At 41.5% G+C, this 13,336-nt stretch overlaps 1 non-coding gene across 1 annotated transcript; it reads left to right on the top strand.

The window, feature by feature from the left end:
* The first annotated feature begins 1,363 nt into the window (after positions 1 to 1,363).
* On the top strand, positions 1,364 to 1,438 carry Trnat-cgu (transfer RNA threonine (anticodon CGU)). Its single transcript has one exon. It is a non-coding gene; the product is annotated as a tRNA-Thr (tRNA).
* Positions 1,439 to 13,336: the final 11,898 nt, after the last annotated feature.

The raw sequence follows: 13,336 nt of genomic DNA on the forward strand, positions 1-13,336 counted from the left end.
GTGTGTTTGTCCTTGGGATAATTTAGGTTAAATAGTGTGTAAGATTACGGATTGATGACCTTAGCAATTAAGTCCCATAAGATTTCACACACAAAACAGATAAGCCTACTCGTGCATATTCTTTCTGTTCCTCATTTCCAAGGAACGTGATCTCGAAAGCATGTCTGCCCTCACATTATCTCAGCCCAGAAAGAAGGAGGTGACGTTCTGTGTCAAATTTAAAAATTACTGTGGTGATATAGATCAAAACATCAACATTTATTTTTACTATCGATCAAATACCCTCAGACTTCAATAAGAATGTAATAATTCCAATCCCAAAGAAAGCAGGTATAGACAGATGTGAAAATTATCGAACTATCAGTTAAGGCACAGCTGCAAAATACTAACACGAATTCTTTAGAGACGAATGGAAAAGCTGGTAGAAGCCGACCTCGGGGAAAGATCAGTTTGGATTTCGTAGAAATGTTGAAACACGTGAGGCAATCCTGACCATACGACTGAATGGCAAACCTGCGTTTCTAGCATTTGTAGACTTAGAGAAAGCTTTTGACAATGTTGACTGGAATACTCTCTTTCAAATTGTGAAGGTTGCAGGTGTAAAATACAGGGAGTGATAGGCTATTTACAATTTGTACGGAAACCAGATGGCAGTTATAAGAGTCGAGGGGCATGAAAGGAAAGCAGTGGTTGGGAAGGGCGTGAGACAGAATGGTAGCCTATCCCCGATGTTATTCAATCTGTATATTGAGCAAGCAGTAAAGGAAACAAAAGAAAAATTCGGAGTAGGAATTAAAACCCATGGAGAAGAAATAAAAACCTGTTATTGTCTTTCTAAGTTAATGTTGGCGATCCTGTCATTCGCGATAGCAAGCTCATCCCAGCATTCTGTATTGATGAGGCTTTGTGCGACTACCTTGTCAGTTTTGATTGGATCTTTAGCGAGAGTGTCTGCAGCCGAAGTGCAGATCACAGTTAATTGGTCTTCTGCTAACGTATTACTGATTACGCAACATCAAGGTAAGCCCTACATGCATCGCATGATTATTGAATGAAACTGTGCATTGAGAGTAATGGCATACGTATTGTTGAGTGCTACCCATTTTCTATTTACTTATATGGATATGTCCGAAAGAACAGACACCATATCGATATAAGTCTATAGTTTTGGCAACACCGGCCATGACCTTCTTATGTGCGGATGCACACGTATTACCCGAACTCTTACGGGACTTAGTAAGAATGTCTTCCACGTGTGTTGGAGTGGGACACTACGAATGTAGTGTGTGCACATACAAGGTGGGAATGTGGGTCTCGCGAGAGGCGTGGGCGAGACAGTCCCTGCAGTCGTGCTGTCCTTTGTGCCCTCAATGGCTCAGATGGAGAGAGCGTTTGCCACGTAAGCAGGAGATCCCGGGTTCGAGTCCCGGTCGGGGCACACATTTTCACCTGTCCCCGTTTATATATATCAACGCCCGTTAGCAGCTGAAAGTATTAATCTAATTTTATCTTCTTTATGTTCCATATGGTTAGAAAACACATAAGGAAGACAGAACATTTACATTTGTAAAAGTTGAAACGAGATATTGCTGCAGGTTTAACCATTAAGAAAGCTGTTGGAGAATTTAAAATACCTCTTAGTTAATTGGTAATCAGATTGAAGAGTGGAAATCAGTCGGATCCCACCTTAGGAAAGATACGTGCACAGCTTGTAAGTGCTACCGGCCGTCCAGTTAGCAAAAGTGGAGCAGCTTCACACAGTTGTGTGGCGAATGCTAAGTGATGCTTGAGGTGGTGTAAAGAGTGAAGTTACTGGGCGGTAACCGACTGGAAACGAGTGATTTTGAGTTGTGAACGTTACCTGTAATGAAGTAAGGAGGTGGTAGCGTTAGGGTATGAGGATGTCTTTCATGGTTAGTGCATGGTTGCCTTGTTGTACTTCAGAAAACGCAAAATGTGGAAGGATATGAATAATTTTACAGAATTATGTACTGTACACAGCAGACGTAACGTTTGGTGATGATGGTTGATTTATCACCATAACGCCGGCCGCGGTGGCCGTGCGGTTCTGGCGCTGCAGTCCGGAACCGCGGGACTGCTACGGTCGCAGGTTCGAATCCTGCCGCGGGCATGGGTGTGTGTGATGTGCTTAGGTTAGTTAGGTTTAAGTAGTTCTAAGTTCCAGGGGACTTATGACCTAAGATGTTGAATCCCATAGTTCTAAGAGCCATTTGAACCATTTATCACCATAACAATGCATCCTGTCATAAAGCAGCACCTGTGAAACAATGGTTTGTGTACGAAAACATTCTTGAAACGAAGTGTCCTGCGTAGAGACCCGATCTGAGCCTAATGGAACAATTCTGGGATGATTTAGAAAGAGTACTTCACTCCAGACGCCAGCGTCTAAGGTCTGAGCGCTTGAGGAATAATGGGCTGCCATACCTCCACAGACATTCAGATACATCACTGTCCAATTACCCAACAATGGCCAAGCCGTTATAAAGGTGAAGAGTAGACACAGCCCATATTAATGACCGGATACTTTCTATAGAGTAAAGGAATGGTACATCATTCAATGATATGATTTTGCTAAAATCTCCCGACAAAAGGGAATGCAGGGATATAAATCGAGAACTTAATGGCAACTCGTGCGTCCGTATGCTGTTAAGGCCACCAGGATGCTACTCCAGGCGGGTGTAAAATGGTGCGAAACGCAAAATAATAAACGCTAAATGAAGATTTCGCCCTGTCTGACTACACCCTGAAGCAGATCTTATGATCTCTTAATTCTATAAATTACAGTCTAAACATAAATGAATAATGAAGGCAACTACTCCTACTAAATGACAAATGTGTTCCTGCTTGTATATTTACTGTAGATTTAAAAAAAACCTTTTGATTACAAAGTTTACATTTACTAACTAAAATTACTAATCAATTACCCAACTATGCCCCTTATTATGACTGCGCGGTCTAATATCAATGACGCGAAATGACTGACATCGTCTACGTACTAGAAGACACTACTTTTAAAGATGATCTACTGTGGTGTGGAACCTCAGTGGAAATAAACTAACGTCATCACAGCTGTTTAGCTTTTATAGCCCTAATAAGCCGAAGCAATTTGCTATTTCACCACGTCGGCCGCGGTGGCCGTGCGGTTCTAGGCGCTGCAATCCGGAACCTCGGGACTGCTACGGTCGCAGGTTCGAATCCTGCCTCGGGCATGGATGTGTATGATGTCCTTAGGTTAGTTAGGTTTAAGTAGTTCTAAGTTCTAGGGGACTGATGACCTAAGATATTAAGTCCCATAGTGCTCAGAGCCATTCGAACCATTTTTTTTTTTTTTTCGATATCACCGTACGTACTGCGTCCGGTGCGACGAAGTGGTGGTTCTCGTACTCGTCTGCGACGATGGAAGAGCTCCAATCCACAAATAAACTCTTTCAAACACTAGGACGGCAGAAGGTGGTCCTCTGACTAACATACTCTAATACTGTCTTCTCCTCTCAGTGTTCTACAGGCGAGAAACGCAAACTCCTAGCCACAAGAACGGAGTTCAGATAACGTCTCAACGTAAGTACAGGCAGAGGAAGTGATCTCAATTACTAAACGCACAAATCACCCGGCCCTGACGGATTTCCTGTTAGACATTATTGTATATGCCGCGGAATAAGCTCATTTCGTAACTCAAAATTATCGAGAACCTCTCGCTGCTAACAGTCTTGCGAGACTAGAAATGAGTGCACGGTACTCCTGTTTACAGTTAGAGCGAGCGAGCGAGCGAATGTGTATAAGGAATGACCAATATCATTTGTGACTTTCAATTGCAGGATCCTAAAGAATCTCTTAAGATAGAACTTTGTGAGGTTTCTGGGCAGAGAGAAGCTTCCCTCAAAGACTGCCCAAGCGTCAGGAAAAACCACTCGTCCGAAACACTTTACACACGATAGCTTGCAAATAGTACAAGCAGAGGAACATGTCGTTTTAGTAGTCTTTAGGAACGCATTTTATGCTGAAAACATTGCGATTTGATGATCAAGATAAGACCAAATTCAATATATTCACAGAATATTTTTGCGTGACAGAACCCAGTATTTTATCCAGGACGGAAACTGTTCAACAGAAACGAAAATAACTTCGATTGTACCAGAGGGAAACGTAATACTCTCGCTAATTCCTTCAAGATATATAAACCACCAGCTTAGCGTCCGTTCCTCCGATCGCGTAGACTTTATGGTCAGCAGAAATTTTTTTTATTTTGTTTTTATTTAATCGAATTTTTATGTTGTTCACAAATTGCAGCACCTTCTAAGCTTTTCACGCCAATTAAGGCTACACAAGCATGGTCTTTTCAAATCGTATTTCTGACCAAAAAGCGATTCTGGTTGCTGGAGTCCAAAGGTTTTTGTTAATCACGCCTTTTGCGTTCTTGTGGAAGTATTTCCACAGCAACTTTCGTCCACTATGTATTTCTCTATGTCTAACAGTGAAATGAAATACCAGTTTTCGTAAATTTAGCTTTAAAGTCTTTTAATGTACTGAGTAGTCAACGACGACTTCCAAACCAGAGGCGACGTCCAGAATCGTATAAATTCGCAACAGTACGGTGCCTAACTGTTCGGACTATAAACTCTCCTGAGAGCAAAAACAGCAAGTACGTCTGTCTCAACAATGCTGATATCAAGCGACCGTCACACACGGGTGCTCACAACGGAAGACTGCGTCTCTACAGCCGCTGGCTTCTCAGCGAGGTTCAGCTCTCCACTATCGTAATTCCAAAAACGAATCATATTCCCGAAACCACGGAATATTCTTCCCCTCTACAGATTCTTCCGAACGCCGACCAACCATATTTTAGTCTTTTATCGTCCAACGCAGAAAGTTTACAAGGAAAAACTTACGAGGTGCATTCAAGTTCTAAGGCCTCCGATTTTTTTTCTCTGGACTGGAAAGAGATAGAAACATACGTAATGTTTTAAAATGAGACCGCGTTCATTGTCAATACGTCCCAGAGATGGCAGCACCGTACGGCAGATGGAATTTTACCGCCAGCGGCGAGAATGAGAACTGTTTTAAATACTTAAAATGGCGACGTTTTCCTTACTTGAACAGCGTGCAATCATTCGTTTTATGAATTTGCGTGGTGTGAAACCAATTGAAATTCATCGACAGTTGAAGGAGACATGTGGTGATGGAGTTATGGATGTGTCAAAAGTGCGTTCATGGGTGCGACAGTCTAATGAAGGCAGAACATCGTGTGACAACAAACTGAAACAACCTCGGGCTCGCACAAGCCGGTCTGACGACATGATCGACAAAGTGGAGCGAACTGTTTTGGGGGATCGCCGAATGACTGTTGAACAGATCGCCTCCTGAGTTGGCATTTCTGTGGGTTCTGTGCACACAGTCCTGCATGACGACCTGAAAATGGGAAAAGTGCCATCCAGGTGGGTGCCACGAATGCTAACGGACGACCACATGGCTGCCCGTGTGGCATGTCGCCAATCAATGTTGACGCGCAACGACAGCATGAATGGGACTTTCTTTTCGTCGGTTGTGACAGTGGATGAGACGTGGATGCCATTTTTCAATCCAGAAACAAAGCGCCAGTCAGCTCAATGGAAGCACACAGATTCACCGCCACCAAAAAAAATTCGGGTAACCGCCAGTGCTGAAAAAATGATGGTGTCCATGTTCTGGGAAAGCGAGGGCGTAATCCTTACCCATTGCGTTACAAAGGGCACTACGGTAACAGGTGCATCCTACGAAAATGTTTTGAAGAACAAATTCCTTCCTGCACTGCAACAAAAACGTCCGGGAAGGGCAGCGCGTGTACTGTTTCATCAAGACAACGCACCCGCACATCGAGCTAACGTTGCGCAACAGTTTCTTCGTGATAACAACTTTGAAGTGATTCCTCATGCTCCCTACTCACCTGACCTGGCTCCTAGTGACTTTTGGCTTTTTCCAACAATGAAAGACACTCTCCGTGGCCGCACATTCACCAGCCGTGCTGCTATTCCCTCAGCGATTTTCCAGTGGTCAAAACAGACTCCTAAAGAAGCCTTCGCCGCTGCCATGGAATCATGGCGTCAGCGTTGTGAAGAATGTGTACGTCTGCAGGGCGATTACGTCGAGAAGTAACGCCAGTTTCATCGATTTCGGGTGAGTAGTTAATTAGAAAAAAAATCGGAGGCCTTAGAACTTGAATGCACCTCGTATACTCGTACAATGGTACGCTTCTGAGTAAAAGTCCTTGGAAATAACCCATCCCTCGTGGTTTTCGAGGTGCCACTTCTTCGTTCCTGTCACCTGCGTCCAAGATTTCCCTAGTTTCAGAAGTATAAGCCTTCCGGTTCGACTACAACATAGGCCGGTCGTGACTATTGTGCTCAAGCGCTTAGGTGCTACGACGTCCGTCTTGCTATTTCCTGTGTTTAAGCAGGACCAACACACCTGTGTGGGCCTTCCACCCAGGGCTTGAGTTCCGCCTGCCGTTTCATTTCCACCGTCGTTCCAACCTCTACTAGTATAGGCAATCATTCATTACGCCGTTTTTATAATAAAGACACTCCGTCACCTTTCATGTAACGAGCGTTAATATCTATTTACAAGGTGTACGTGACAATGTCAGTCTCCTTTATATATTAATATATACGATGCACAACCTATCACATGATACCTAATTGTGTTTGTAGATTACGGCAAGGTATGTGGATGAATTCTTGTAAGGTGCGATATTATAGCCACCTTACAGACCATCCGCATAGCGAAAGACCTACCACAAACCAGCCTATCAGTGTCTGACCATCTCACACACTCACAAATTGAAATAAGCGACACCGATACTGAGAAACTGTTAAAGGGTTCCCAAAACGCACAGAGCACCCGGCCCTGACGGATTTCCTGTTGGACTCTACGTTGAATACGCCGCAGAATAAACTCATTTCCTAACTCAAAATTTTCGAGAACCTCTCGCTGCGAACAGACTAGAAATGTTTACAGTTAGAGCGAGCGAGCGGGCGAATGTGTGTAAATAGAAATGAACAATATCATTTGTGACTTTCTATTGCAGGATCCTAAAGAATGTTTTAAGATCGCACTTTGTGAGGTTTCTGGGCAAAGAGATGCTTCCCTCAAAGAGTGACCACGAGTCAAGAAAAACCACTCGTCCGAAACACTTTACAGATGATAGCTTGCAAATAGAAGCAGAGGAACATGTCGCTTTCGTAGTCTTTAGGAAGGCATTTGATGTTGAAAACATTGCGAACTGATGACCAAGATAATACCAAAATCTAATCTACTCACAGTACATTTTTGCGTGACCGAACCCAGTATATTATGCAGCTTGGAGACTGTTCAACAGAAACGAAAATAACTTTGATTGTACCAGAGGGAAACGTAATACTCTCGCTAATTCCCTCAAGATATATAAGCGACCAGCTTAGCGCCCGTTCCTTCGCTCGCGTAGACTTTATGGTCAGCAGAGATTTTTTATTTTGTTTCCATTTAATCGAATTTTTATTATGTTCACAAATTGCAGCAACTTCTAAGCTTTTCACGCCAATTTAGGCCATATAAACATGGTCTTTTCAGATCATATTTCTGACAAAAAAAAAAACGATTCTGGTAGCTGGAGTTCAAAGGTTTTTGTTAATCATGTCTTTTACGTTCTTGTGAAGGTATTTCCACAGCACTTTCGTCCACTATATATTTCTTTATGTCTAACGGAGAAGTGAAACACGAATTTTCGCAAATTTAGCTTTAAAGTTTTTTAATGTAACAAGATATTTCCTTAAAAATGTTCATGCCCTATTGCACTCCTTTAGGGGTTGAATTTCAGGGAACGCTGAAACATGTGTATTTTTTTTTATTCCTAGGCGAGAAGTCAAATACGAATTGTTATTGACGTACTCTTAAAAATCCTGTAACAAGTTCTTTATTAATTATTTATTTTCAAGAAATCCTTCACGCATTGTCTTACCCCCTTAGTGGTTGAATTTCCAAAAATGCTGACACACGTATTTTTTATTTTCTGAGAAACCAAATATCAGTTTTCGTAGTTCTAGCTTCAAATTTCTCTTAATAACAACATACTTTCAAAAAGCCTTTCATATCCTATTTCACCACCTTAAGAGTGGGATTGTGGACAAGCGCTTCTTAAACGCTGCGTACAGTATAAGATCCACCCCCTCGTTCCATACTTCAAGTTTCTATCCTCAGCTGTTTGGGCTGGGGGATGATGAGTCAATGAATCAGTCTGACCCTATTTCACCCCTTTAGGAGTTGAATTTCGAAAAACAGTAGCCGGCCGCGGTGGTCTAGCGGTTCAGGCGCTCAGTCCGGAACCGCGCGACTACTACGGTCGCAGGTTCGAATCCTGCCTCGGGCGTGGATGTGTGTGATGTCCTTAGGTTAGTTAGGTTTAAGTAGTTCTAAGTTCTAGGGGACTGATGACCACAGATGTTAAGTCCCATAGTGCTCAGAGCCATTTGAACCATTTTTTGAAAAACAGTAGAACACGTATTTTTTTAGCTCTAATCGAGAATCCAAAAAGCAATTTTCAGAAATTTAGCTTTAAAAAAGCCTTCGCAATGAAATGTTATCATAAAACGCTTCACCTTCCCTACTTCACCCCTTAAAGAGTTGAAGTTCCAAAAATAATGACACGCCTAAGTTGTATTTCTAACAGAGAAGGCAAAAAAAAAGAAAATTCATGTATTTTGCTTGAAAAATGGTTGCAAAATGAAATATTTCCGTAAAAACTTTCGTCCACCGTTTAACCCCCATATGGGTTGAGTTTCCAAAAACAGTGAAATAAGTATTTTTTTATTTCTAACTGAGAAGCCAAATTTAAATTCTCATAGATTAGCATGAAAAATGCTTTCATAATAAAACATTTTCATAAAAAAAACTCATCCCCTATTTCAGCCCCATAGCGGTTCAATCTCCAAAAACACTGAAACAAATATTTTTTATTTGCACCCGAAAAGTCAAATATTAATGTTCATAGATGTAACTTTAAAAATACTTTAGCAGTTCTTTAATAATGGTATATTTTCCAAAAAGCTTTCACCAGCTATTTCACCGGCAAAGGGTTAAATTTTCAAAAACAATGAAACACGTACTTATTTATTTCGGACCGAGATGCCAAATACCATTTTTCGTAGTTTTAACTCGAAATTACTTTTACAGCAACATTTTTCAAAAAAGACCTTCATCTCACATTTCACCCCCATGGGGTTCGAATTTCGAAAAATTCCTTCTTGAACGAGGCGTAGAGTTCCGAATTTCAAGTTTCTGTCCTTAGCGGTTTGGGCAGGGCGATGATGAGTTACTCAGTCAGTCAGCACATTGCGTTTATAAGATAGAGAGATACGTCAGACAACGCTAGCTGTACAGTCAGCTAGTCCTCCGACAGCTCTGTCATCTACACGGAAGTATCCTTGATAGACAGTCGAAAGTAGAAGCCGAACGACTTGGACAGTGTCTCCACTTAGTATCATAAATTTTAGTTCTCTTCAGATGTGAGTAAGTGCAAAATAATGGCAACAGACAAGAGAAAAAACTCGATTCTATCCTAGTGCAAGATTAGCGGTAAACTTCTTAATCTCGTCACGTGGTTCTAATACGTTTTCTGAAATGAAACGAGCCTCTTGTCGGTGGTACTTACAAGGGAAACTCCCCTCAGATTTATTGGTAAGATGGTCCCATCATAAATTGAACATAAATCGACCGTGAAGAAAGAAGAGGAAAGTGTACTGAACTGTGAAAAAAGAAGCAAAATAGAAACAGCGAACGATACAAGATCAATATGTATAACATCGAGCGGAATTCGATAGCGAGGGAGTCGTGGTCTGTGGTCACGGTGTAGGACGGGCGAAGGGGTAAATACATGTTCAAATCCTCATGGTGTCACATATACACTTTTTTTTCCAAAAGTTATGAACTGTCCGTCCGGTCACTGACGTGCCTGTTCGCTCTATTCAGATTTGTAGCTGTCGTGACGCATCAGCGAGGTGTGAGGAACGGACCTTCAGACCTACGTACCTCCTATTTGCTCCACACAAGTACCACATATTATGAGTCTTGCGTTCGGTTTTCCATCCCTTTGTTGTAACACAGTTCACACACGGTTATTTGTTGTTTCCATTTCTGTGAGAAGTCTATGCGATGTCTCGGCTGCTCTCACTATTCATCACATTTAGTTGCGACGCTAGTGTATTCTTACCACATGACACATATTCTATAACCAATGTATAGTATGACAAATTTTGTGAAAAAAAAAGAAGAAGATTAGAACAAGGGCCTCCCGCTTGGCAGTCCAACACCATGATCACACAGCCACGACGCCGGGATTATTACAATTCGCTCTATGTTGCGCCTCTTGAGCTTGAACTGTTTACTGTTTCTATTTTGCTTCTTTTTTCATTACACTCTCTTCCTGTTTTCATGCTTGATCTGTGTTCAGTTATTGACGGGCTGTTCATTGGGCAATCTTACAACTAAATATGAGGGGGATGAAATGGGGAGTCCCCCTTGTCAGCAGGTCGACTGACCCGTTTCGTGGCTATCGCTAACTTTTAGCGGTAATTCTAAGTTTTTCTCACTGAAGTTTTTGTCTGTGGTATTGAAATACCCACTGCTGTGGCCTACTACCAAGAAAAATACGCAGGCCGACAACTCCCTGAACTCAGCGTTTGAATAGCCAATTAGGAGTGTGGGAGAGAGGTCACAAATTAACTGCAGAACGCAACCAGAGCGTCGGTACAACTTAAAGACGCCCTCTCTAGACCCGGCTTCCAGCTAGACACGACAGCCTCTCCTCTCCCTCCGGATTGTATTCAGACTTCGCTCCAACAAAACGAAGTCTTTATAGATTGGTTAGTGGTCTGTCATTCTGCTCTGGGCGCGTCCAATCACACTGTCAGAACACAGAAACAATTTTAAATCCTTTTTTTATTTTTAAAAGCACTCCATTTGGACAACCACTTCCTTGAAGACCCTAACACGACCGACTAATACTGGCAGATTAGCGAAGGTGAATGAAGGAGGCGTGTAATTAGGCCAGGGCAATCAAGGCAAAGCCCCAGGGTCCCCTACGATAAGGGGCTTCCTGATTCCCAAAAGAAAGGAGGGTAAGCAAATATAGTGAAATTAAAATGGAAATGAATCGCTTTAAACTGTTCAAGAAAATCACGGCAAACCCAAGTCTGGATGGGCGAATGGGAATTTGAACCACCGACTTACCGAATATAACTAAACAGTGTTACAGCAGCAAATATTATAAGATGAGATTGTCAGACGAAAACGAGGCAGATGGAGAAAAGTAAGTAAATTTTTTATTATTTCAAAAGTAAACTCCGTAACTGTTAATATATTTACCCCACTGTGAAACAAGACGGTCAATATATTCATGGAAAAGAGTTTGTAGTTGTCTAGGAAACATGACTGTATCCAGGACGACACCTTTTCGTCCGAATCAACATGTGGGTTGGTTGGGTTGTTTTGGGCAAGGAGACCAGACAGCAAGGTTATCGGTCTCATCGGATTAGGGAAGGACGGGGAAGGAAGTCGGCCGTGCCCTTTCAAAGGAACCATCCCGGCATTTGCATGGAGCGATTTAGGGAAATCAAGGAAAACCTAAATCAGGATGGCAGGACGCGGGATTGAACCGACGTCCTCCAGAATGCGAGTCCAGTGGGCTAGCCACTACGCAATCATCATGAGGACAGACGCACATGTTACAAAGGTTGTTTCGACTAAGCTTCAGAAATTTCGCTGGGAAGCCCTCCATATAGTTACGATTTCATCCCATGATATTTCCAAATTTTTGGAGTCTTGAGGAAAGACGTCGATTTGCTTCGAACGAAGGGGTGCAATCATGGCCCCGTTGGCAACCACAGACACTTTTCTATCAACACGTTGACCACCTAGTGTCACAGGGGGCAAACATATTAAGAGTTAATTACGGAGATTACTTCTGAAACAGTAAACAGTTTAATTTCTTTTCTCCAACTGTTTCGTTTCCATTTGACTGCCCCTAACAGTGAAAAATTAGCCAGGAAAAAGGAATCAGGATAATGGGGATAATACTTAAAGTAAATAGTGAATTCATCAGAGATAGTCCCAAAATCGCAGACACTTTCAGTACTTTCTTTATGTAAGTAGCACATAATTTAGGTTAGAACATTTCATTAATGAACAGTTTACAGTTACCAAGAAAAGCATTAAAATACTCTCCTGCCAAATATAGTAGCAAATTTTTCATAACAGGACTTCCCAACATAGTTGCGTTGAAAATACCGCATTAAACATTGTAATGTTATGTGTGCCTCACTGCTTTTTTTCCTTTAACTAATTTGTGCTTGATTTTATTCTGAGAAGCTCAGTAATGTACGTAAGTACTGTAAATGTAAATGTGATTCAAAAAGTACTTGAAGTGAAGTGAAGCGCAGCTGGACAGCAAGAAACTCTTTAGCGCGCAAACCCCGCAACGATAGTATTAGAGAGTCTTTGAGTATGGACTCTAAAAAAAATGATTTATTAAAAAAAGAGGACTGTTAATCTGTATCTTGTAGAAAGAGGACGTGTTGCTAGGCCGTCGCTCGGAACGTATTGTTACATTTAATGAAAATTGATATTTTAGTGATAAAACCGAGTGAATTATGTGTAAAAGTTGCCAAACATTAATGTACAGAAATTTTCTGGAAGTGAAGAATAGAAATATCTTGTTTTTGGAAAAGGAGATAAACTTCATTGTCGTTGCCGTCTATCAATGTCTATCAATCGACAGAATTGTAAGTGTACAAAGTTCACTAAAATACAGGGAAAGAAATTCATTCTCTATGGTTCTCATTCAATAAGTCAATAAGTAACAACCTCTCATAATTTCTTAATTACAGTAGTTGGATTATGTTCTTGTATAATAGTATGGTGCTGAACTCCACTGACCAATTTTGATGTAGCAGGACGTGTAGTTTGAAGGAAGTTTGTGTGCCAAGCAATCTCCTTTTGTCACGAAAAGCAGATTGCTGTTTGATCTTACTTACTTAAACAGTGGTCCCTTAGGTATGAACAATTACGAAAACTTGGTCTCAAAGCTATCCGCAATACGGCCAAGTAACTAACACAGTCATATTTTAAACCTTAAAGAACAATAACTTCCTCCAAATTGCAATACAACTGGTGCAGAAGCTGATCATTCACCCAGGAGGCAGCAACCAAAATTCAGGTAACAGTTACGACTTAAAGTAAAAATCTCAATCAAAAATCAGTCACTCTCTCTCTCTCTCTCTCTCCGAACACATATATAAATATTCATTTTAGT

This window comes from Schistocerca cancellata, chromosome 3 (genome assembly GCF_023864275.1).
Source record: "Schistocerca cancellata isolate TAMUIC-IGC-003103 chromosome 3, iqSchCanc2.1, whole genome shotgun sequence".
NCBI classification, from domain to species: Eukaryota; Metazoa; Arthropoda; class Insecta; order Orthoptera; family Acrididae; genus Schistocerca; species Schistocerca cancellata.